This window comes from Cervus canadensis, chromosome 6 (assembly GCF_019320065.1).
Source record: "Cervus canadensis isolate Bull #8, Minnesota chromosome 6, ASM1932006v1, whole genome shotgun sequence".
Classification (NCBI taxonomy): Eukaryota; Metazoa; Chordata; class Mammalia; order Artiodactyla; family Cervidae; genus Cervus; species Cervus canadensis.
In genome coordinates, this window is record NC_057391.1 from 5717706 (window position 1) to 5744475 (window position 26770).

The following is a 26770-nucleotide window of genomic DNA, read 5'->3' on the forward strand; positions in this document are numbered from 1 at the left end:
CCTCTGCTTCCAGCTGGATACCGTTTGTTTCTTACTGTATCTGATTTGCTCTATTATCCACAGGGCTTCTAATACTCTGTTGAATAGAGCTGGTGAGAGTAGGCATTCTTGTCTTGTTCCTGAATTTAGCAGAAAGGCTTTTAGCTTTTCATCATTGATTATTATGTTGGCTGTGGGTTTGCTTTAGTAACTTTTTATTTATGTTGAGACGTGTTCCCTCTATACCCACTTTGTTGAGAGGTTTTAGCCTAGATGGATGGTTAATTTTATCAAAAGCTATTCTGTTCTGCATCTATTGAAATGAAATTAGGTGTCAGTCTTTCTTTTTGTTAGTGTAGTTACCACACTGTGTTTTTGTTTTCGTTTTGCATATGTTGAACCATCCCTGCAACCCTGGAATGAATCCAGTTTGAGAGTGGTATTTGATCCTTTTTGTGGTGACGCAAGGGCTAAAGAGCAGATAAAACCAAGGAGGGTCTTGGAATACAGGAATGGAAAAACCAGACCCTTCTCGTCCTTCCCTCCCCCATGTTGTAACTATTAATGGATTCAGGTCCTCCTGAGCAGTATAACGTGTCTCCCCTCCTACCCCATGGAGAGAAGGTATTTGCCTTACTCTTCCCCATCCAGTACACATGCCTCATCCAATCAGCAAATGATCCGCAAGACCCCTATCCCATTCCTTGTACCCTGGGTATAAAAGTGTACTAAGGAGCCCTGATCAACGTCAGTTCTCCCTTGAGCTGGCCCGCTGTTCTAACAGCATCTCCCATTCTAACAAACTTTATTTCCCTCTCATTCTGTCTCATGTCTGGAAATTCTTTTCCAACCCACTCCCAGATCACGACATTTTTGGTGGCCCCTACGGGGAACTTGGGGTCTCTTCCCCCACTTCCTCGCCTCTCCTTTTTCATAGGGACCCTCTGCGAACAGGCAAGTGCTGTGGAAGCAACTGAGGAGCTCTGGCCAGGGTCACCCTCTGCTGTGTTTCAAAGGCCCCACTGCTCACTGAGCCCCAGTAGCTGCCGCCTGGTGGGGTCTCTCCTTTGTCTTCTCTCCACCCAAGGACTAGGCCAACCAATACTGTGTGGGCACGGGTCAGGCACTTAAAAGCCATCAGGGCACCTGCCACTGAAGACTCCCTTGTGAGGATGAGGGGGACACGGAATGGATCAGGCCACAAGGGCATCCGCCCCCAGCAAGACAGCTTCTGTGCATGTGTCAGGCACTTAGTGAAAGAAAGTGAAAGTGAAGGCGCTCAGTTGTGTCCGACTCTTTGCAACCCCATGGACTGTAGCCTACCAGGCTCCTCCGCCCATGGAATTTTCCAGGCAGGAGTACTGGAGTGGGTTGCCATTTCCTTCTCCAGGGGATCTTTCCAACCCAAGGATTTAACCCAGTCAGGTCTCCTGCGTTGTAGGCAGACACTCTTCCATCTGAGCCACCTGGGAAACCCAGGCACATAGTGGTTAAAGCAAAACAGAGACCATTGTCCCCTGGCCACCGCCTCCCCAATAGGATTTTAAGGCGGATTCCTCAGCCTTCTTCCCTGTCACTTTCACTTCTTTCCCTTTTGCTCCAGATTGATATACATGAGCCTAGGTGTTGCCTCTGAGCCATCCCAAGAGTGCCTTCCTTGTTTCAGGGAATCACCAAACAGTGAGTCACCCGGTTGCTCCCAGGAATCTCTGTCTTTCTCTGCCCAGGTAAGATGGTGCCTTAGCTGCACGGTTCTCGGGGGTCACCTCACTGTCCGGTGTGACTGTTGAGATGGTGGAGATTTTGTGCCTCAGTTGCAGGGAGATGTCACTGAGACAAATGGAATTCCTTTCTGCCAGTCGGTGACTCTCAGTACCCCATTCTACGGCATATAGGCTAAGGATGGGTTCTGATACATCTCGGGAGCCTCTCTCAGGCTCACCCCTTGGCTGCATTCTTAGGAACTGGAAAAATTTGACCCTGCAAAAGGCCTGGCCCCAGTTCAAACTAGGGACAAAAAAAAAAAAAAAAATCCTCTGAACAGCACACTAGCTTTTGCCAAAAGCAGGAAAAGGACTCAGAATTTCCTCACGTTCAGTCCTTATTATTATTTATAATAATATTAATTAGTTAAATATTATTATATATTAATGGGGTTCTCAAGGCAAGAATACTGAAGTGGTTTGCCATTCCCTTCTCCAGCATATTAAAAAGCAGAGACATTACTTTGCCAACAAAGGTCTGTCTAGTCAAAGCTATGGTTTTTCAGTAGTCATGTATGGATGTGAGAGTTGCACTGTAAAGAAAGCTGAGTGCCAAAGAATTGATGTTTTTGAACCATGGTGTTGGAGAAGACTCTTGAGAGTCCCTTGGACTGCAAGGAGATCCAACCAGTCCATCCTAAAGGAGATCAGTCCTGGGTGTTCATTGGAAGGACTGATGCTGAAGCTGAAACTTCAATACTTTGGCCACCTCATGCGAAGAGTTGACTCACTGGAAAAGACCCTGATGCTGGGAAAGATTGAAGGCAGGAGGAGAAGGGGATGACAGCAGATGAGATGGTTGGATGGCATCACCGACTCAATGGACATGAGTTTGAGTAAACTCCAGGAGTTGGTGATGGACAGGGAAGTCTGGCATGCTGCAGTCCACAGGGTCACAAAGAGTCAGACCTGACTGAGTGACTGAACTGAATTTAACTGAAATATTGTTATATTGTTATATCGTTACAAGTTTGTCAGCAAGGAAAGTACCTGGAGTGAAGAAACTCCAAAAAACAAACAAAAAAAAAGGTAAATGAGATATGAGCTTTTGGATAAACTCTATTACAAATAATTATACTTTAAAAATGTCTGTCTAAACAGTCTCTCTAGATTTTGGTAACCTGAATTTCTAGGGTTGTGCTAAACTAAGTGATGGAAGTTTATTGAATAGCTAGATCATTTCCAAATAAAATAAGATTCTGAAACATTCATTACTGAACACTAACTTCCTCTTACAGAGAAACTAGTGATTTTGGACTATTAACGAATAATGTTCGATGCCATGCTGAGATGCTCTCTAGAATTTTTTTTTTAGAAACTATCAGTGGTATTTATGTTCATCAATCTACAGAATGCTAATGTAAAGGTCAATTCTTAGTTGCTTAAAGAAAGTAGGATGTGTGTTTTCAGTAAAGAAGGTATAAGGAATGAAATTACATTTTATGAAGGGAAAAAGAAGTAGGTCTGACTTACAGGCGGCTGTTTCAGGATGGGAGAACAAAGGAATGGGTACAAAAAGTGATACGAATGTTTTAGGGAAAGTGGACCTCAAGGGAAGAGTTTTGTGCATAAATACAGGTTTTCTTGAGATGTTGAACTGCGTTTGATAATGGATTTTAAGTTTCTTTACCTCTGAAGTGATCTGTTCTATGTTTACCTTTGAAATCTTTTGTTAACTTTGGCTTAGTGAGTAACTGTTGTTTCACAGTGACTTATATGATCCTATCTGACTGTTATAAACCCTTTTGATATTTATTGAAAATACTTCCTAAATCATTTGACTTCTAGCTAACTTTGGGATGCTTCAGAGGGCCCCTGAAACATCCCAAAGAGAGATATCAGACTACCTGAGTTCATTTGACATGTTAAATTACATGGGAAGTATTGTTGGAGGAGTGATGAATCTTCTCAGGTTATATTGTATGGTTGATGTTACTAATATAGATTATCCTAGAAATTATGTGAATTCATGAAAATCTGATATGTCCTGGTAAAATGTCAGTTACAATCCTAGTTATCATGTTAAAGTGTTAAAAGTCACAGTGATGTCCAGGTTCCTTTGTCAATCACAATTTAATCAAATTTTAAACATGCCTTCTATGGTTTCACTCTGATGACTTTGCAAGAATACTGCTACTTCAAAATTTATGGAAAAGATTTTTCTAAGATTAACTGATAAACCAATTTTGTTTGTTATCTGGTAAACTGGTACCAGACTGGGATTTAGTCTGTCTCTATGTTAAGAGAACAAATGCAGAATGCAGCTTTCCATAACAGATTATTAATTTCTTTGCCTTATAAGTGATTTATATTTGTTTTTAAAATATTTTGTTACTTTGGTAAAGAAGCATTATTTAAGATTATGGTACATGTAGACAAAGCTCATTTTGCTTCTACAAAAAATAAGCCCTTGTGCTATCCTGATGTCCTTAAAACATGGCAACAGTCTACTCCTAAATTGAGGAATTAAAAAGGGGTGAACAATAGCTGCAAATAAAAAAGCCAGGGCTATGGGAAATCCAAGATGGCTGCTTGGATTTTCCCGGCTCCTTGACAAACCTCATTTTTATTTGATGGATTAAAGCCTTCCCTGGATACAAGATTAATTCCCTCACAATGACAAAAAATTATATTTCACTTAATATTAACTTCTGCTGCTACTACTGCTAAGTTGCTTCAGTCGTGTCCGACTCTGTGTGACCCCATAGACGGCAGCCCACCAGGCTCCACCGTCCCTGGGATTCTCCAGGCAAGAACACTGGAGTGGTTTGCCATTTCCTTCCCCAATGCATGAAAGTGAAAAGTGAAAGTAAAGTCGCTCAGTCGTGTCCGACTCTTCATGACCTCATGGACTTCAGCCTACCAGGCTCCTCCATCCATGGGATTTTCCAGGCAAGAGTGCTGGAGTGGGTTGCTATTGCTTTCTCTGATATTAAGTTCTAGTTTTGTTAATTAAGGTCTTTGTTTACTAAGACTCACTTCTGAGGCAGTTCCTTGTTGTTATGTTATATTGCTAAAAGATTTAATTAATAAGTTATTAAAAAGGACACTATAAGTTTGTTTCTAAAGCTTATCTCAATAACCAATCTTTGGATCAAGGTCAGATGTTCTATGAGGTACAACCAGGAGATTAATACCTGACTATAATCATTTAACTAAGTCAGATGACCTGGGGGTATACCGGACTATACCTAATGAAAGTCCTTGACTTAAATTCTTGCTTGTGACCTTACTAATAACTGCTGGTTATATTATTTGCTATGTCGCTTCTTTCAGAAGATTGCTTCTTACATTACTAAATGTGTGACTGAGCCTGTGATAAAACGCTGATATGCAGTTCTATATGACATCAGTGATTGTAATAATGTAACTCTAGATATGGGAAGAAGCAATAAGAGGGAACATTTTCCTGGACCAAAAGGCTGGTAAGACAGGTATGGTCCAGAGACTTTTGCTACAGGAAAGGTCAGGTCCAATAAACCACACTGAGTGGCCTATCAATGACCTCTTCCCTAGACCTGGGAATGAGCCTTCCCAGCACCGCGGGACAAAATGGCCATGAAATGCCCCCAAAGCGTGGTCAACTATGTGGCTATGAAGGGACCCTGCTGACTGGAAGTTGGCACTTGCCAGCTGCCTCTGCAAAGATTACATCATGACCACTGCAAGCTGCTGAACTTCAACACCCCCGGAAGGAGTTCAGGGTGGAGATCAGAAATAAGGCACTCTGTGCTCACTGGTCATAGCAAACACCCTCTTCCAACAGCACAAGAAAAGACTCTGCACGTGGACATCACCAGATGGTCAACACTGATTTCAGACTGATTATATTCTTTGCAGCCAAAGATGGAGAAGCTCTATAAAGCCAGCAAAAACAAGACCAGGAGCTGACTGTGGCTCGGATCATGAACTCCTTATTGCCAAATTCAGACTGAAATTGAAGAAAGTAGGGATAACCACTAGACCATTCAAGTATGACCTAAGTCAAATCCCTTATGATTATACAGTGGAAGTGAGAAATAGATTTAAAGGACTAGATCTGATAGACAGAGTGCCTGATGAACTATGGACAGAGGTTTGTGACACTGTATAGGAGACAGGGAACAAGACCATCCCCAAGAAAAAGAAATTCAAAAAAGCAAAATGGCTTTCTGAGGAGGCCTTACAAATACCTGTGAAAAGAAGAGAAGCCAAACGCACAGGAGAAAAAAATATATATACCCATTTGAATGCAGAGTTCCAAAGAATAGCAAGGAGAGATAAGAAAACCTTCCTCAGTGATCAATGCAAAGAAATAGAGGAAAACAATAAAATGGGAAAGACTAGAGATCTCTTCAAGAAAATCAGAGATATCAAGGGAACATTTCATGCAAAGATGGGCTCAATAAAGGACAGAAATGGTAGGGACCTAACAGAAGCAGAAGAGATTAAGAAGAGGTGGCAAGAATACACAGAAGAACTGTACAAAAAAGATCTTCACGACCCAGATAATCACGATGGTGTGATCACTTACCTAGAGCCAGACATCCTGGAATGTGAAGTCAAGTGGGCCTTAGGAAGCATCACTGTGAACAAAACTAGTGGAGGTGATGGAATTCCAGTTGAGCTATTTCAAATCCTAAAAGATGATGCTGTGAAAGTGCTGCCCCCAATATGCCAGCAAATTTGGAAACCTCAGCAGTTGCCACAGGACCGGAAAAGGTCAGTTTTCATTCCAATCCCAAACAAAGGCAATGCCAAAGAATGCTCAAACTACCGCACAATTGCACTCATCTCACATGCTAGCAAAGTAATGCTCAAAATTCTCCAAGCCGGGCTTCAACAATACATGAACCGTAAACTTGCAGATGTTCAAGCTGGTTTTAGAAAAGGCAGTGGAACAAGAGATCAAATTGCCAGCATTCATTGGATCATCGCAAAGGCAAGAGCATTCCAGAAAAACATCTATTTCTTCTTTATTGACTATGCCAAAGCCTTTGGCTATGCGGATCACAATAAACTGTGGAAAATTCTGAAAGAAATGGGAATACCAGACCACTTAACCTGCCTCTTGAGAAAACTGTATGCAGGTCAAGAAGCAACAGTTAGAATTGGATATGGAACAACAGACTGGTTCCACATTGGGAAAGGAGTACATCAAGGCTGTATATTGTCACCCTGCTTATTTAACTTATATGCAGAGTACATCATGAGAAATGCACAAGCACAAGCTAGAGTCAAGAGTACTGGGAGAAATATCAATAACCTCAGATATGCAGATGACACCACCCTTATGGCAGAAAGTGAAGAAGAACTAAAGAGCCTCTTGATGAAAGTGAAAAAGGAGAGTGAAAACGTTGGCTTAAAGCTCAACATTCAGAAAACAATGATCATGGCATCCATTCCCATCACTTCATGGCAAATAGATGGAGAAACAGTGGAAACAGTGGCAGACTTTATTTTGGGGGGCTTCAAAATCACTGCAGATGTTGATTGCAGTCATGAAGTTAAAAGATGCTTACTCCTTGGAAGAAAAGTTATGACCAACCTAGACAGCATATTAAAAAGCAGAGACATTACTTTGCCAACAAAGTTCCATCTAGTCAAAGTTATGGTTTTTCCAGTAGTCATGTATGGATGTCAGAGTTGAACTATAAAGAAAGCTGAGTGCTGAAGAATTGATGCTTTTGAACTGTGGTGTTGGAGAAGACTCTTGAGAGTCCCTTGGAATGCAGGGAGATCCAACTAGTCCATCCTAAAGGAAATCAGTCCTGAATACATTGGCAGGACTGATTTTGAAGCTGAAACTCTAATACTTTGGCCACCTGATTTGAAGGGCTGATTTGAAAAGACCCTGACTGCTGGAAAAGATTGAAGGCAGGAGGAGAAGGGGATGACAGAGGATGAGGTGGCTGGATGGCATCACCGACTCAATGGACATGAGTTTGAATAAACTCCGGGAGTTGGTGATGGACAGGGAGACCTGGCATGCTGCAGTCTGTGGGGTTGCAAAGAGTCAGACACGGCTGAGTGACTAAACTGAATTGAACTGTGCTCTGGGAAAAACCCAGAAGAACTGGTCTTCAGATAGTCAGATGTTTTCGGGTAAAGATTTTATGAGCCCCAATTCTTGCATCTTCTCATACCTAGAGAAACACTAACATCATGAACCAGTGTCTGATCCTGGTTCTCCTGGCTAGCCCCTGAGGAGCTTTTCTACTTCTATTAACCTCTGGGCCACGGACCTTTAACTTTCTTGTTAAGTTTGTTTCTTCTAGAATACAACAAATCTCCAAGTGGTAGTACAACAAGAATATTCCGACCGATACCAGACGATGCTGAAACAAGTCACCTTATCATTCCATGGACTCTCATCTCCCTCCGTAAATGCACTCTGACAGAAAGCAGGCAAAGGGAACCCAGGGCCCCACAATGCCCCTGTTATAGCCTGAAAAGTCAGAGTGGTCATCACCCCTTTTCCTTTGATACTGGGTCCCCAAATGCCTGAGACGGGAAATAAGTAGATAGTTAGACATGAGCAGGGTATCAACAAGGGCCAAAGAATTGGCCCTAAAGTTAAAGAGGGAGTATTGTGGTGACCCAAGGACAAAAACCAAGCAGATAAAACCAAGGAGGATCTTGGAATGCAGGAACAGAAAAACCAGACTCTTATCGTCCTTCCCTCCCCCATATTATAGCTATTAACGGATTTCAGGTCCTCCTGAGCAGTATAACCTGTCTCCCCTCCTACCCCACAAGGAGAAGGTCTTTGCTTTACTCTTCCCCACACAGTATACATACATGCCTCATCCAATCAGCAGATGACCTCAAGACCCCTATCCCATTCCTTGTACCCTGGGTATAAAAGTGTACTAAGGAGCCCTGTTCAACATCAGTTCTCATTTGAGCTGGCATCTCCCGTCATGCCAGATTCTAACAGCATCTCCCATTCTAATAAACTTTATTTCCCTCTCATGTCTGGAAATTCTTTTCCAACCTGCGCCTGGACCATGACACTATTTGTGTATTATTGGATTTGGTTTGCTAATATTTTGTTGAGGATTTTTGCATGTATGTTTGTCAGAGGTGTTGGCCTGTAATTTTCTTATTTTGTTGTGTATTTGTCTGGTTTTGGTGTCAGGATGATGGTGGCTTCATGAAATGACTTTGGGAGTATTCCCTCTTTAGTTACTTGGAAGAGTTTCAGAAGGATAGATAGAAATCCTTGTGTGCCTGGTAAAATTCCCCTGTGAACTAGACTGGGTTAGACTTTTCTTTGCTGAGAGTTTTTTGTTTTGTTTTTTTAATTACAGATTGAGATACTCTTCTGGTGGTCAGATCAATGTCTAATTCTGCTTGACTCAGTCTTTACAATCTGTAGGTTTCTAGAAATTTTTTCATTTTCTAAGTTGTCCAATTTGTTGACCTGTTCAAAGAATATGATTTTTTTTTTCCAGATTTTCATGGTACCTGTTACGTATCCTTTCATTTCTCATTTTATTTGGCTCCTTTCTCTTTTTTGTGAATCTGGGTAAAAACTGATAATTTTAACTTTTAAAATAGTGCGTGGTTTCTTTGATCTCTTATTTTCTCTGTGATCTTCATTTCCTTCTGTTCATGTTGTGCTGTTTTTTCTTTTGCTAATTCTTTTATTTGGTAGGTTAAGTTGTTCGAGTTTTTTTTTTTTTTTTTTTTTCATTTCTTGAAGGTCTATATTGCTATGAATTTCTGTCTTAGAACTAATTTGGCAGAGTCCAGTAAATTATACAGAGTTGTGTTTTCATTTTCATTTGTCTGAGGTATTACAGTTCTGTTTTGATCTCACTGTTGACACATTGATTCTGTTCGGAAGCATGTTTAGTCTCCAGATGTTTGTTGTTTTCCAGTGTGTTTCTTCAGTTGATGTAACAGTCAGAAAAATGCTTAACATAAGTTCATCTCCTTATATTTGTTGAGGCTTATTTCTTGACATAGTAGATGATCTGTCCTAGAAAATATTCCATGTGCACTTAAAAACACCTGAAATTCTGCTTTGTTAGATGGTATGACCTGTGGATATCAAGTAAGTCCAACTGATATATTGTATCATTTAAGACTATGATTGACTTAATTTTTTTTACTATCTTATCTGGTTTTTTTTAATGTCACTGGCCTGTTAGGCTCCTCCTGTTATCAATCTCTGTCTTCATGTCTATTAATATTTGCTTTATGTATGTTGTTGATGTTTAGTTTCTAAGTGTGCCTGACTCTTTGCAACCCCATGGACTGTAGCCTGCTGGGCTCCTCTGTCCATGGGATTTCCCAGGCAAGAATACTGGAATGGGTTGCCATTTCCTTCTCCAGGGGATCTTCTCAACTCAGGGATTGAACCGACATCTCCTGCATTGGCAGACAGATTCTTTAGCACCTAGCCACTAGGGAAGCCCTTTCATATATGTTAGGTGATCTTATATTAGATGTGTCTATGTTAACAAACGTTCTCTTCTTGCACTGATCCTTCAACCATTATATGATGCTCTTTTCCCCTTTTTTCCCTTTGATTTAAAGTCTGTTTTGTCTGATAGGAGTATTGCTACTCCTGCTTTCTTGCATGAAATCTTTTTCTATCTTCTAAGTTTCTGTCTCTGTGTATCTTTCACCATGAAATGAGTCTCTTATAGGCAGCCTATTGAAGGGTCTTGTTTTTTTAATTCAGTCAGACACCCTATGTCTTTTTGCTTTTCAAAACTATTTTTAGCCACTAAAGAGCATATACTTATTTACTGACAGTAATTCAGTGTACATAAAATGACTAAATTCCACAACTCTTGCTAGTTGTAAGTAACAGCAGAATGTGTTGAATAATGTTGATTCCAATTGTGAATGTGTTGATGCGTATTTTAAATAGGGTTGGCTTACCTGTAAATAAAATATTGCTACTGAAGGTAAAAGAACATTATTAACCCAGGCTTCCTGCATTTCAGGTGGATTCTTTACCATCTGAGTCACCAGGGAAGCCCAAAGAATATAAAACAGTATCAAAGTTTGGGCTTCCCAGGTGGTGCTAGTGGTAAGGAACCCACCTGCCAATTCAGGAGACCTAAGAGATATGGGTCTGATCCCTGGGTCGGGAAGATCCCCTGGAGAAGGGAATGGCAACCCATTTCAGTATTCTTGGCTGGAGAATCCCATGGACGGAGGAGCCTGGTGGGCTACAGTCCATAGGGTCACAAAGAGTTGGACATGACTGAAGCGATTTAACACACAATATCAAAGTTAAAACATATAATTATTTGGGTATTTGGGGGCAGTTTTTCTTTTTAATTTAATTTTTTTATATTCAGATATAGTTTATTATCAATGTTATATTAGTTTAGGTATACAGCAAAGCAGTTCAGGTATACATCTACATATATCCATCTTTTTCAGATTTGTTCCTCATATAGATAATTACAGAATATTGAGTTGAGTTCCCTGTGCTATACAGTAAGTCCTTGTTGATTATCTCTTTCATATACAGTAGTATATGTGTATGTTAATCTCAAACTCCTAATTTATCCCTCCCCTGCGTGCCTTGCCCATTTGGGAACCACTAGTTTGTTTCCAAAAATCTGTGGAAAATCCCATGGGCAGAGGAGCCTGACGGGTTACAGTCCATGGGGTTGCAAAGAGTCAGACACAACTTAGCAACTAAACAACAAAAACAATTACAACCTTATTTACTCCTAAATGATATTTTTAGAGGAAGTAAGAAGCTATATTTCAGTTAATTTTCTAAACATACAGTGGATTTTGACAACAATTAATTATTCATTTAAGTGGGCAGTAAGTTTTCTAGTTGCCATTGGACAAAAATCAAAGCATATTTCAAAATACACATTAATCTGTGTTTAAAGGACTGCCCTTTTAAGGAAATTTAACATTTTATTTATCTTAACAGTATGTCAGAAGTGTTTATTTTAAAGCTGTGATTTCTAAATATTTATACATAATTACATACACACATATATGCAGAGAAGGAGATTAGATAGTTAATAAATAGATGATAGATGATAAATAGAGACAGAGGCAGAGACAGAGGCATAGATAATAAAGATGATAGGTGATAAATAGATCAGAGACAGAGGCAGAGACAGAGGAGGAGGAGAGAGCGAGGGCGGGGTTGGGGGACAGGAAGAGAGGGAGCTGGCAGCCCCAAGGCTTGGCTGTGCTGTAAGCTGCAGAGGGCAGTACCTCAGTGATCTGTAAAGCTCCTGTATTCTCAATTTTAAGTAGTAAACTCACTTTATAGCTGTTTCCAACTCTTCTGCTGTATTTCCTTAGACACACATTTTTAGGCTACAATGGACTTACTAATGAACTAAATCACATTTCAGCTCACACCTGCCGCCAGCCTGAAACACGCTAGCCCATGCACACGTTGAGAGCCATCGACCTCCCCCCCACCCCCCCGCTTTGACTACACCCTTCTGTCAGTGGGGAATCCCCAGACACACCTTCTGTCCTCAGAATATCCCAGGAATGCTCTTATGTCAGTGGGAAATCCCCTGAAAACAGGCTTCTGACCACGGAAGGACCCGGGAATCCCCTATTGCCAGTGAGAATCCCCCAGACATGACTTACTGCCCTCATTAACCCTGAGAAATCCCCTTGTATCAGTGGGGTATCCCATGGACATCACTTTCTGTCCTCAGAATATCCCGGGAAATCCCATATTGTCAGTAGGGAATTTCCCAGACACCATATTCTGTCCTCAGACTATCCCAGGAAACCCACTTCTGTCATTGGGGAATCCCCTGCACACCAACTACTGTCCTCAGAATATCCCGGGAAACCCCCTTCTGTCAGTGGGAAATCCCCAGAAAACCACCTTCTGTCCTCAGAATATCCCGGGAAATCCCTGGAAAACCACCTTCTGTCCTCAGAATATCCCGGGAAACCCCCTTCTGTCAGTGGGAAATCCCTGGAAAACCACCTTCTGTCCTCAGAATAACCAGGGAAACCCCCTTCTGTCAGTGGCGAATCCCCTGAACACCACCTACTGTCCTCAGAATACCCCAGGAACTGCACTTCTGTCTCTGGGAAATCCCCCGGAAACCACATTCTATCCTCAGAATATGCCGGGAAACCCCCTTCTTATCAGTGCGAAATCCCCAGAAACCCCCTTCTGTCAGTGGGGATTCCCATGGACATCACCATCTGTCCTCAGAATATCCAGCAAAACCTCCTTCTGTCAAAGTGGAATCCTGCAGACATGAGCTTCTGTCCTCAGACTATCCCAGGAACACCCTTCTGTCAGTGGGAAATCCCCTAGACACCATCTTCTGACCACAGAATATCCTGGGAATCCCCTTCTGCCAGTGGGGATACCCAGACACGACATTCTGGAAACATTTCCAACATACCCCGGAAACCCCCTTCTGTCACTGGCCAATCCTCCGGAAACCATCTTCTGTCCTCAGAATATCCTGGGAAATCCCCGTCTGTCAGTGGGGGATCCCCCGGACACCACCTTCGGTCCGCAGAATATCCCAGGAAACCCCCTTCTCTCAGTGGGGAATCACCTGGACATCACCTTCTGTCCTGAAAATATCCAAGGAAACCCCTTCTGTTGATGGAGAATCCCGGGGAAACCACCTTCTGCCCTCAGAATGTCCCAGGAAACCCCTTCTATCAGTGGGGAGTCGTCTGGACACCATCTTCTCTGCTCAGATTCCCAAAGATATCCTTTCTGTCAGTGGGGAATCCCCCAGACACCACCTTCTGTCCTCAGAATATCCCCAGAAACCCCGTTCTGTCAGTGAGGAATCCCCTGGACAACACCTTCTGTCCTCAGAATATCACAGGAAATCAACCATTCTGTCAGTAGGGAATTCCCTGGACACCACATTCTGTCCTCAGAATATCCCGGGAAACCCCCTTCTGCCAGTGGGAAATCCCCTGGAAACCACCTTCTGCCCTCAGTAACCCTGGAAAATCCTTTCTGTCAGTGGGGAATCCCCTGCAAACCACCTTCTCTGCTCAGAATATTCCAGGAAACCCCCTTCTGTCAGTGGGGAACCCTCTGGACACCGCCATCTGCTGGTCGGGTATCCATCGGAAACCCCTTTGTCTGTAAGGAATCCCTGGAAACATTCTTTCATGGGGAATATCCCCAAAACCCCCTTGTACTCCTCAGGAATCCCCAGGAATCCTTATTCTGACCCTCAGGAATAGCCCGGAATAGCCCTTCTTACACTCAGAATCCTCTGTAAATCCCTTTCTATTGGTGAGCAATCTCCCAGAAACCACCTTATATCTGGTGGGAATCCCTGGTAACCCTCTTCTGCCTCTCAGGAGTCCCCGTAAACCCCTTTCTCTCTGTCAGGATTTCCTTGGAGTCCTCTGACTCTGTTAGAATTCCCCGGAAACAACCCTCTATGTGTCTGAATGCCCTCAGAAATCTCTCTGTCGAATTCACATTAGGAGTTAAGATACTTACGTTTCTCTTGGCCCTTTCTCACAGAAATAGTTGAACACATACTTTTAGAAAGTGATAATTTGTAGTTTGATACAGAACTATGAAAGCGAAGAGATTATGAGTTAAATCTAAGTTGATTTAAATGTTTTGCAGGGGAAATATTTTGATGTTGTTCACTATTACCTCATGAGTTCATTGATCGGGGTGGGGACTTGGAAAACTAAGAGGGATTATCGTTCTTTTATAGTATATTTGTAAATTACCTTTCCCTTACGGGCAGGAGATCCCACAAAGGATTAAGAAAGGATATATACACCCTCCTTAGAAGGCTCTCTGTTGTAACACATTGAATTCACAAGTTAAGTCCAAACTGATTTCCACTAAGAAACTCAGATTTCCCTCAAAAGCAAAGGATATTCTACTGTCAGGGAATGTTTGACGGGAGGATTCCTAAGTGCTGTCTCTCATGAGTCCTTTGTCCCTTTTCAAGTGGAACAGCACGCTGCTCCCAGGGACTGAGGTCATTGTGTGAGGCAGGCTTGGGTCTCCTTTAGTAAACATTCTCTTTAGGACAAAACTGCTTAGTCTCGTTCCCCTTTCTTGAGATATGGATTGTATCCTGACCTTGTGACTAACATTACCCCTTGTTCCCTTGGTAACGGTTTCTGTACTTTTGGTTTTCTGATCTCTATCATTCCCGAAAGAAGTTTCTTGTACCACAGCCTATATATACTCATAGAGAAATCATTAAAGCACCTTTGCTCCATCAGAGCTTAGGTCCCTGGGTCTTTTTTTTGTCTTTCTCTCTCTTTCTCTCTTTTACTTTCTTATCATCAACTCCGTACCACCAGGTTCCGGTCCATTAAAGGACCCCAACATTCTACTGTGAATGTATGGGTTTAAAGTGGGGATGTATAAGATATTCCTGTTTTGTGCATTCAAGAAATCTGGAGAAATAAACATTCCTTCAGTTTGACATTTTTTCAAACTTATTAAAAATGTTTTTTGAAAGTGGTAATTTGTGTCTTTTTACTTGTAGGTAAAGGAATGAGAGAAGTTTATGAAACAGTTGCTAAAACTCCAGGTTTGTATACCAGAACAGTTACAGATTTAAATCAAATAAGGTGATCTGTTCTCTACTATGCTCTGTGCAACCAAATAAACAAATTTCTGATTGCTTTACCCCATGAAAAAGTTAATGTTTCAGTTATTTAAAACACCAAGCCCACACATGTTCCTGTTTCTCTTATAACTGTGTTTTAGTAATGGAATAAGAATGCTTTACTTAAAATGAAAACCTCTATTGTTGTCCTACGCTGTTTTATTAAAAGGAGCCTTGGAAACTTTGCAGGCAGAAGTGGACATCAGATGTTGACCCAGAATGTGGTATACTGGAGAGCCTGTAATCAGGGTTGTGTGTCTTTTCCTCCACACGAGGAAGCTACAGTAAACAACATATCATGACAGCATCAGCTGTGCATTCCAGCCATTCAAATGTGGGGCTATAGCCTTCTCCAAATGTCTCAAGCATCAGACACCCTCTGCCTCAAATACATTAATTCTCATTTTCTGTTCTGTGTGATACCTTGCTTAATGCACGCTGTAGCAAATGGGAAAGGTGCAGGTTTATTTCCTAATGAAGATGCTCATTACTCCAAATCACCTGGCCTGTTGTATCTGTTATAAATTTACAGAATATTTAAACAGGACAGTGTGTCCCCAAATTATAATGTAAGCCAAACTTTAAAAAAATAGAATGGAAAACACTTAGATAAGTTGTGTTTTCTGGTGTTTTCTTTATTCACGTGTTCACACTGGTTTCTTAGACATAAACTTTGTTCCAGGATCAAATGCATAGAGAGTTTATGAAATGATATAGTTCAGTCACAGTTGCTGGGCTTTGCATTTAATTCTTAGATGAGGCAAAAAGTTCCAACATGGTTAAAGGAATTCATGAATTGTACATCATGAAGTACGTACTTTAAAATTTTTAAATTAAGACCTACCATAAACTTTTTTCTGGACTATTCTATGTAAATGTTATTTAAAAATCAAACACAGAAATCAGTGCTCTATCCAGGCAAGGCTTTCTTCAATGGAAGGAAATACAATGGGTGGTGGTGGTGGTGTGTTTGTTTTGTTTTCTTTGCTCCTTTTGTCGTGGGCAGTGCAAAGTCTGCAGGCTCTTTTTTTAAATTCATTTTTAACTGAAGGATAATTGCTTTACAATAATGCATTGGTTTCTACCAAATATCAATATGAATCAGCCGCAGAGCTGCAGACTCTGCCTCAGTGTGCCCATCCTCTCTGAAGGGAAGCACTGATGAAATGGGCTTCTGTGTTTAGGGGCAGTCTCGCACCTCCACTGTGGTGGTTACCTTACGCTGCAAACCACCAGCAACAGGTCAGAGAACAGGGACCCAAGAAGATCATCCGTGTCCCCAGTGGTCACAGCGGAGCACAGCTAAGCCACCCCGCAGACCTGCCGCTGCTCCCGCTGCCCAGCCCGGCTGGCCCACCTGACCCGCCAGTGATAGGACCTCGACAGGCAGACGTCCCCGAGGGCTGGAAAGAAAAGCACGACCAGGGACACTGTGCTTTGTCCTCGTCACGTTGTGGCCATAAGTGCATTTGCTAACAAACACACTTAAGGAGACAAGCAACTTTCTTTCTACCCAGGAAGTCCACAAATACATTCTGACCAGTTCCACTCACAGTGGATCTGGTCCAGTTAAACAATTTACACATATCATGAGACAATTTAAACCAGAGAGAAATTGAGTGCATTCACTGATGTAGATTTAACATCAATTTCCCTGTAAAATGTTATAGCAGTATTATAAAAATAGCAAGATTTTATGTATATTTGTTAGCAGAAATGTGAAAAGGTTTAATTTTTTTGTGACCAGTGAAAAGAGAAAATAGCTCAATAATATTTGTAAGAAATCCTGTCCCAGATGAATTGTAATGTTTCAAGAAGACTTTTTTGCCTTTTGTTTTTGACATCGTTTAGTCTGGCTTTCTTACCAGTTCTGGACTGTTTCTTATACGGGGGATTAGAGTAGAGCAGAAGAGCTAGAAGAAAGGTTGGCTTTACTTACAAAATAGAGGCCTTGGGAAATAAAGCAGCTTTGTTTCTATTAGCTGGGTCTGTGCAGACAGAGTGGTGCTGTGAAACGCAGGCTTTCTGAGGGCAGAAGAGCCCCGGCAGGCGTCGGTTCCTCTGAGCCTCCCAAGCCTTCCCCCATAAGTGGGCTTGGATATTGAGTGAAGTAGCTGCAGTGATTTTCCAGGTCAGCCTGACTGATGATCTTACCTCGTGTCCTCAGTCCCAGTTCACCATGCACACAGGCCCTGGTGGATCCGGTAACACAGGTGCACTGGGGTCCACCCCAGCGACAGAGGCGTGTCTGCATCTCACAGTAAGCTGCCTGCTCTGGGCTTGGCTCACCTCTTATAAACCTGCTTTGAGGGGACACGGAGACAGGTCATCTTTGTTGTCACTGTCGTGATGTCTTACCAAGCAATACTAAACCTTCTGTGTATTAAAATCTCTAGGTGTAATTGTTCAGTGTGTGCTAACATTTGTCTGTTTCCCCCCCACCCCACAGTTCCTTCAGATGCGTTTTTCATTCATTCAGTGTGGAAGGGATGTTACAAATATTTAAGGAAAAGACAGCCTGTGATCCTAAGTCTCTACTGGTTCAACAAGCAGCAAAGTGAGCTCGATCTTAATCAAGGCCTCCCGGGGGGGAGCTGAAGGTGAGCGGCGCCCAGGGGTCTCCCTCACCAGACCCTCCCTCCCTCAGTCTTCTGGCCAAGGGGGCGCCAACACTGGGCCAGGTGCTGACTGACTATAAAATATTCAGATTTCTTAGGTTCACCCAAGTCCTTTGGACAATATTTCTTTTCATGGAGTTTGGATTTTTTTCCCAAAGGAAATGTTCTCCAGTGTGACTTTGATGCAGTTAGGTTTGGATTTGGGGAAGAGGTTGGATCAAGGGTTATTCAGATTCAGTCCCAGTGGACAGAAGTCCCCCTTCCATGTACAATCTGACTGGGAAGGAGAATAGAGGAGGAAGGGGAAGTCCTGCTCCCAGAGGACCAGCCAGGACCTGGTGTCCTGTGGGGTGCTGTAATTTAATTATAAAAATCTCCTGAATATGCATCTCATCTCTACTGAGAGCTTGTACAAGCAGGGTGCAGAGTTTTACAGGTCAAACTGGATGCTAGGAACACAGAGTTGCTGATAGTGGAGAGGAAAAGCAGCCCAGTCAACTCGTTAGGTGGTCCTCCTTGTCCATGGGTCCTTCTCGTCTTCAGGGTCTTCCCATCCTTCGGTCCTTCCCATCCGTGGTTCCTCTCCATCCCCAGGTCCTATAAAGCCTGTGGGTTCCCTTCCATCCTGTGCAATTGGCCAGTGGACACTCTTCCTGCAGTGTTAGAGGTTTGCTTCTCTGATGGGAGGAAGTGGGAATTAACTGCTGGAGTTCCTGAAATGAACAGTGTGACTTTCCCTTGAGCCTGTCTCTGCACAGATGTTTGGGTTCATTATCGTTATTATTTAATATCTGCTCTCTTCTTTGTTTGTTTACTTATTTATTTGGTTCCTACCCTGGGTAGAGTGCTGATGGACATTGAGTATTCTCAAGGCCAAAGGGTCTGGGATTCAAAAACAGCTGATCTCAACAAACGCCCAAGGGGTGGTCATCCAAAAAGAATTTAAAACAGGGTCAAGTTACACGGAGCTGCATCAAGGGGTAACATGACTCCTGTTGCAGAGTCACGCAGAGTCTAACAAAACTCACCCTCGAAAAGAAATCACATGAAAAGAGGTCAGTTCCACTAAATATGAGAAATGCAAATCGAAACCACAGGAAGGAATCACCTCACAGCACTCAGAATGGCCACTGTCAGAAACTTGACAAACACAAACTGCTAGACAAGGCGTGGAGAAGAGGGAATATTCCTCCCCCGATGCTGGCAACAGACATTGATGAGAGACACTGTGAAGGATCCTGAGAGGCTTATTAAAACAAAGAAAATGGGAAGGTGGTTAGAACACTCTCCAACACCACACACGAAATGAACTCTAAATCATAGGTATCTAAAGGGCAGGTGGATTCTATCCCCTCTCTAACACCATACATGAAATGAACTCCAAATCATAAGTATCTAAAGGTCAAGAGGGATTCTATAAAAGTCTTAAGGAAAACATAGGCAGGAAATGTGAGGATATAAACTACAAGGTCTTTTTGGGTTTGGATGACTTCATCGTGAGGTCTTTTGGAATCCATCTCCTACACAATGAGAAATAAACCCAAACCAGGAAAACATTACCTACTTCAATTTCAAAGCAGGTGTCCAAAAAAGTAAACCTTCAGGATTGAAGAAGGCAACCTGGAATGTAAAGAAATATTTGCAAACCAAGATACACACAAGCAGCTCATCTGCAAAACCAACAGAAAGCTCACAATTCAGTAATATTTCAATAAAGTGGATTCCGTAAAAGTATTACATCCCTATGCTATATCACAACACACACCTAGTTGTGTTAATCAACTGTACCTCAATTACAAAAAAAAATATGGGATGTATAGCTACAAACACAAAACTAGAAGAAAAAAGGAACAAAAGGAAAATGGGAAATGTTATACAATACAAAAAGCAATTGTGAAATTACTTTGGATGAGATTATTAAAAATCACACAAAATAGATGGACCGTTTGAATCTTTGCTTCAGAAACAGCTAAGTAGTCCAGAGAAGACAATGAATCTACCAGCAAGATAAATAAGGACAAGAAAGCCTTATTTAATGGGAAAGTCACATTTTACCAAGCCCACGTTCTGATAATGAGTACCATCATAAGATACATAAAAATTTTGATGATATTTTCAAAAACAGTTCAAAGGTGTTAACTCTGAAGATGTATTTCCCATATTTTTATCTGTGCCCCAAGCTTCCAGGCTGCACTATAGAAAATCTGGGCCTCAAATGTCCATGCTGAAATAGGGAGAAGTTCCTATTTCTGGCTGGCAACTCTGTGCCCCAAGTTCCCAGGTTGACACAGGCAAAAGTTCCTATTTAAGGCTGGCAACTCTGAACCCGAAGTTCCTGTTCTGAAATAGCGAAAAGTTCTTATTTCAGGCCAGCAACACTGCGCCCCAAGTTCCTGGGCTGAAATGAGGAAAAGTTCCTGTCATTTCAGGTTGGCAACTGTGCACCCCAAGTTCCTGGGCTGAAATAGGGAAAAGTTCCTATCTCAGCCGGGAAATTCTGCACCACAGGTTCCCGGGCTGAAATAGGGAGAAGTTAGTATGTCAGGTCGGCAGCTCTGCGGGCTGAAAGGTGAACAAAAGTCCTTTTCACATTATACTATTCCTGAGAATTCTTTCAAGAGAATTTATTTACATATTCTCACCTAAGGCAAGGTTGTCAGAAACACAAAGAAAACTGCCAAAGGAAATCACACTTAATTTCCATCTAAAACAAGATAAATGGAGTTATCTATTAAACAGAAAGAGACTCACAAATCCAGAAACTAAGGATGCCTGTGCGGATTTGGTTGTGGGTGTTGCCAGATTGAAATAGAAATTAAGAAATAAAATTCACTATGTACAATGTAAGAAAAATAATAGGATATCGTATGCAGCAGAGAGAACTATAGCCGAGATTTTTGCAATATGTTTAAATGGTATATATTCCATGAAAATATTGACTCACTCTCTTGTATCCCAAAGCAAATAGAGTAATGTGAATCAACTGTACCTCAATTGAAAAAGAAAGAGTGGATGGATGGCTGCAAACACCAGAAATAATTAAGAATGAAGTTTCACAAAATAAAAATGGGAAAAGTTTAGGAATAGAAACTCCCATCAAGAAATTATTTTGGACGGGGGTACTAAAAGTCTCCGTTGGTTCTTCCACTAGAAAGAACAGTATGAAGGATCTTTAGAAAATGAAACGTGGACGTGTATGAGGAAACAGCAATCACGTGCCTGGACATACAGTCAGGGAAAAGAAGCATTTTCGAAGACAAGGGTACCCATGCCACCCGTGCCGGACCGGTTTCCAAAGAAGGTACGCTGCTGCAAAACTAAGGGTACAAGGACAAGGAAACGAATAAAGAAAATGGGTTCTATATACACAATGGTATATGAGTCAGCCACAAGGAAGAATGCACAGGCAAGAAGGTAGAGATGACCATAGCAAGTGCAGTAAGAGAGACATGGAGTGAAAAATGGAATATGATGTCACTTGTAGGTGGACTCTAAAAATGGATACATAGGAGCTCTTTGAGCCAAGATAAACAGCTCACAGACTTAGGAAAAGCTTGTCTCACTGTTAGCAGAGAAGAAAGGTTTGGGCACTTAGAAATAAGCTAATTCTTTAACGTGCACATTCCTATTTAGAAAATAAGCCACAAGGACCTACTGGATAACACTAGGAATGATACTCCAGTTTTTGTCATAATCTATACAGGAACAGTCCCTGAAATACAGCATATGTACATCAATGTGTGAGTGAATCAAGTGACTATGAATTAAAAAAATAAAAAAAAATCCACTGCCTTGTAATTCACCTATATACTCAAGTTCAAATAACTGGATAAACACAATAAATATAGAAACATATACTGATTCTATTCCCCTCATCCCATGGTTACCTTGACTAATCTCTTGGTAATTCTGGATTATCTTGGCAATCTCTGGAGACTGGGCAGGCTTGGGTCCCAAGGCTGGATTGTTTTGGGGCTCAGGGTCCTGGGAGGATGTGGTAGGTAGTGTGACCCCACGATGTTTGTGGAGTGCCTCTTGCCCTCTGCAGGAGCCCTCAATCTCTAGGTACTGGTGATGTAAATTAAGAGATTTGAATTAATGTAGACACACATATATGTATCCAATAGATGACCAAAATGAGCTACTGAATAGCAGGTGGAAGTTTACTGAACACGCTGTAATCACCCCGATGGGAACAGGAACTTGAAAGAGAATAGATAAACATATCAAGTTCCTATACACTTGAAACACACATTAAATCAGAAATCACTTCTATTCCAATAAATAATCACACAGAAATGACAGGGGGTGGGGGGAATCTTGTGGGATGAGTAATTCTGCCTTGTGGCCATTTTCTGTAACAACAGCTTGGAAAGCTGTACTGATGGGCATTGAATATTCTCAAGGCCAAAGGGTCTGAAAGTCAAAAACAGCTGATCTCAACAAACGTCCAAGGGGTGGTCATCAGAAAAGAACTTAAAACAGGGTCGAGTTACACGTAGCTGCATCACGGGGTAACATGACTCCTGTTGCAGAGTCATGCAGAGTCTAACATAACTCACCCTTGGAAAGAAATCACATGAAAAGAAGTCAGTTCCACTAAATATGAGAAATGCGAGTTGAAACCACAGGAAGGAATCACCTCACAGCACTCAGAATGGCCATTGTCAGAAACCTGACAAACACTAACTGATAGAGAAGGCATGGAGAAGAGGGAATACTCCTCCCCCGATGCTGGCAATAGACATTGATAAGAGACACTGTGAAGGATCCTGAGAGGCTTATTAAAACAAAGAAAATGGGAATGAGGTTAGAACACTCTCCAACACCACACGCGAAATGAACTCCAAATCATAGGTATCTAAAGGTCAGGAGGGTTTCTTAAGGGAAACATAGGCAGGAAATGTGAGGATATCAACTACAAGGTCTTTTTGGGTTTGGATGACTTCATTGAGAGGTCTTTTGGAATCCATCTCCTAGCTCGATGAGAATTAAACCCAAACCAGGAAAATGCAACCTACTTCAATTTCAAAGCAGGTGTCCAAAAAAGTAAACCTTCAGGAATGAAGAAGGCAACCTGTAATGCAAAGAAATATCTGCAAATCAAGATACACACAAGCAATTCATCTCTAAAACCAACAAAAGCTCACAATTCGTTAATATTTCAATAAAGTGGATTCCGTAAAAATATTGCAAAAAATCCCCTATGCTGTATCACAACACACATAGTTGTGTTAATCAACTGTACTTCAACTACAAAAAATATGGGGTATATAGCTATAAACACAAAAGAAAATAGAAGAAAAAAAGAACAAAATGAAAATGGGGAATGTTATACAATAGAAGAAACAATTGAGAAATTACTTTGGATGAGATTATTAAAAATCATACAAAGTAGATGGACCATTTCAAGCTCTGCTTCAAAAAGAATTAACTAGTCAAAAGAGGCCAATGAATCTACCAGCAAGATAAATAAGGACAAGAAAGCCACGGGAAAGTCACATTTTACCAAGCCCACACTCAGATAATGAGTGCCATCATAAGATACATAAAAATTTTGATGATTTTTTCAAAAGCAATTCAAAAGTTGTTAACTCTGAAGATGTATTTCCCTAATGTTTATCTGCATGCCAAGGTTCTGGGCTGAACTATGGAAATGCTGGGCCCCAAATTTCCAGGCAGAAATAGGGAAAATTTCCTATTTCAGGCAGAGAACTCTGCACCCCCGGTTCCCGGGCTGAAATAGGGGGATAAGTTCCTATTTCATGTGGAGAACTGGGCTCCCCTAGGTTCCTAGGCTGAAATAGGGGTGAAGTTCCTAATTGAGGCAGGGAACTGGGTACCCCAGCTTCCCGGGCTGAAATAGGGAGACAAGTTCCTATTTTAGGCAGGGAATGCAGCGCCCCAGGTTTCTGGGTTGAAATAGGGGGGTAAGTTCCTATTTCATGTGGAGAACTGGGCTCCCCTAGGTTCCTGGGCTGAAAGAGGGGGGAAAGTTCCTAACTGAGGCAGGGAACTCAGCGCCCAGCTTCCCGGGCTGAAATGGGGGGAAAGTTCCTATCTCAGGTGGGGAACTGGGCGCCCCAGTTTCCCGGGCTGAAATAGGGGTACACATTCCTATTTGAGGTGGGGAACACAGCACCCCAGGTTGGGGATAAGTTCCTATTTCATATGGGGAACTGGGCTTACCTGGGTTCCTAGGCTGAAATATGGGGGAAAGTTCCTAATTAAGGTGGGGAACTCAGCAACCCAGTTTCCCAGGCTGAAATAGGGAGGGAAGTTCCTACTTCAGGCAAGGAACTGAGCTCCACTAGGTTCCTGGGCTGAATTAGGGGGACAAGTTCCTATTTCAGGCAGGGAATGCAGCACCCCAGGTTTCTTGGCTGAAATACTAGAATAAGTTCCCATTTCATGGGGGGAACTGGGCTCCCCTAGGTTCCTGGGCTGAAATATGGTGGAAAGTTCCTATCTCAGGTGGGGAACTCAGTGCCCCAGGTTCCCAGGCTGAAATAGGAAAGATTGTACTTTCAGGCCAGCAACTCTGCACCCCATGTTCCCAGGCTGAAATAGGGAAATCAAATCCCACCTGTCAGACTGGCCATCCTCACAAATCTACAAACAATAAATGCAGGAGTCAGTCAGCAGGTGAGGTAACCCCACTACATGTTCAGTAGAAATGGACATATATTTCCTTTCTGTAGTGATGGAAATACAGATTAAAACCACAGTGCTATATTTGTTCACATTCACTAAACGGTTATAATCAAGATCAAAATATTAACAGCAATGTAGAAAATCAGAAACATTACACTTTGCTTGTGGATATGGAAAATAGTACAGGCTATATGTATAATAGTTTGGCATTTCCTAAGATAAAAATATACATACTGTTTACTTCACCAACTCTACTCTTGGATATACATGTCAATGAACTGAAAACAGCTGTTCAAATAACAAATGGCACACAAATATTCATAGCAACATTATACACAATAGCCCAAAGGTAGAACCCATTCAACTGTCCATCAGTGGTGAATGAATATGCAAAATAGGGTACACGCAAAAACTTCAGCAGTATTCTGCTGTACAAGAAATACAGTGAAATGGTGTAGCCACTCTGCAAGACATGACAGAAACTCCTCAAAAACTAGCAAATGGAATTAACATACAATATGTCAATTCCAATTCAGGTTATGTACCTAAAAGGTTTGAAAAAATGGGCTGAAAAAAACAAACTCATATTTCTACGCTCGTATTCTGGCTAACAAATGGAAGGAATCCAAGTGTCCATGGACAGACAATTCCATAAACAAACTGTGGTACACACACAATGGAATATGATTCAGCCTTTAAAAGTAAGTAATTCTGACAATGCTACAATCTGAAAGAACCTTATAGTCATTATGTTAAGTGAAACAAACAAGACCAAAAAAGGACAAACATTCTGTGATTCCACTAGCATGAGATAGTGGAATCATCTCAATAGTGGAATCACCTCAGAGCAAGTCAAATTCAAAGATAGAAAAAGCAGAAAGTGATTCCCAGCGGCTGAAAAGAGTTGATGTTTCATGGACGCAGTTTCACTTGGGGAAACCAACTTCCTATGACATCTCCAAAAATTGTTATATAAATAATTGGAAACCGTATGGAATCAAATGAAAGTAGAAAGAAACCTTACAACTTACACCAAATTCACTCAAACTTCTCAACAGATAAAATGCAAAGCTGTGTCTACAGTACCTCAGTTTTGCTTATGAATTTTAACAAAAAAAAACTAAAGTCTATCCAAAAAAGGATATAAAATTTATAACATGATCTTTAAAAAATTAAAAATGTAAACTCTATAAAAGACCTTATTCATAAAACCTGAACACAAGCCTCAAACAGATAAATACATTTACAAAATACATATCTGATAAAAAGGGTTGTACTCAAATAATACCAAAAATCTGGAACAAACAACCTCATTAAAGATGGATAAATCTGAACACCTAGCCAAACAAAGCATACAGATAGTAAATTATCAAAGATACTCAAAAATCATACATCATTAGAAATTTAGAAATTAAAACTACAGTGAAGTAGCACTGCATACCTATTAGAAACAGTAAGCTTAAAAAAAAAATAAAGAAACCTGGGGCTTTTCTGGTGGCTCAGTGGTAAAGAATGCATCTGACCATGCAAGAGACTCAAGTTCCATCCCTTATCCGGGAAGATCCCACGTGCCACAGAGTAACTGAGCTAAAAAGATAAATAAGGACAAGAAAGCCATGGGAAAGTCACATTTTATGAAACCCATGCTCTGATAATGAGTACCATCAAAAGACACATAAAAGGTTTGAAACACCTTCTGAAATGCCACCCAGCAAGAGAAAGGCAGCACCCCTGGCATCCCCCACAGCCCAGCAAGACGCCACCCTCCACTGCAGGGGGCACAAGTTCGATGCCTGCTCTGGGACCTAAGATCCTGCATGTCCTGAGGCCAAAAAAGAATAAGTAACTGATTTAGATTTGGAATTTGATTTAAGAGGTATAAGAGAATTTTTTTTTATAAATTCAAAAATTATTTTGAATCATTTAAAATATCTTAACATCCACCATACTCATGTAATTTATTACAAATATTAGGATTATTAAAGTACCTGAAAGGCTGACAGCCCAACTCCAAAGATAGCCAAATCCAATCCATGCCCTTCCTACATGTGTACTTTGCTCTCTGTAACAAGAAGAGGAGCTCATTTATCCTCCACTTCCATCCGGGCTGGTCATGTACCTAACTTTGATCAAGAGAATGTGGCAGAAGTGACATTCTGGGACTTAAGCCCAGGCT

The 26770-nt window shown here is 41.5% G+C and overlaps 1 long non-coding RNA gene across 1 annotated transcript in view; it reads left to right on the forward strand.

Annotated features, from left to right (window-relative positions):
- LOC122442977 overlaps positions 1-26770 on the forward strand; it is a 64267-nt gene that overhangs the window by 14005 nt on the left and 23492 nt on the right. The window contains exons 2-3 of the long non-coding RNA XR_006269861.1: positions 15200-15244; positions 17772-17922. This is a non-coding gene — a long non-coding RNA (uncharacterized LOC122442977). The remainder of the gene's footprint in view (positions 1-15199; positions 15245-17771; positions 17923-26770) is intronic.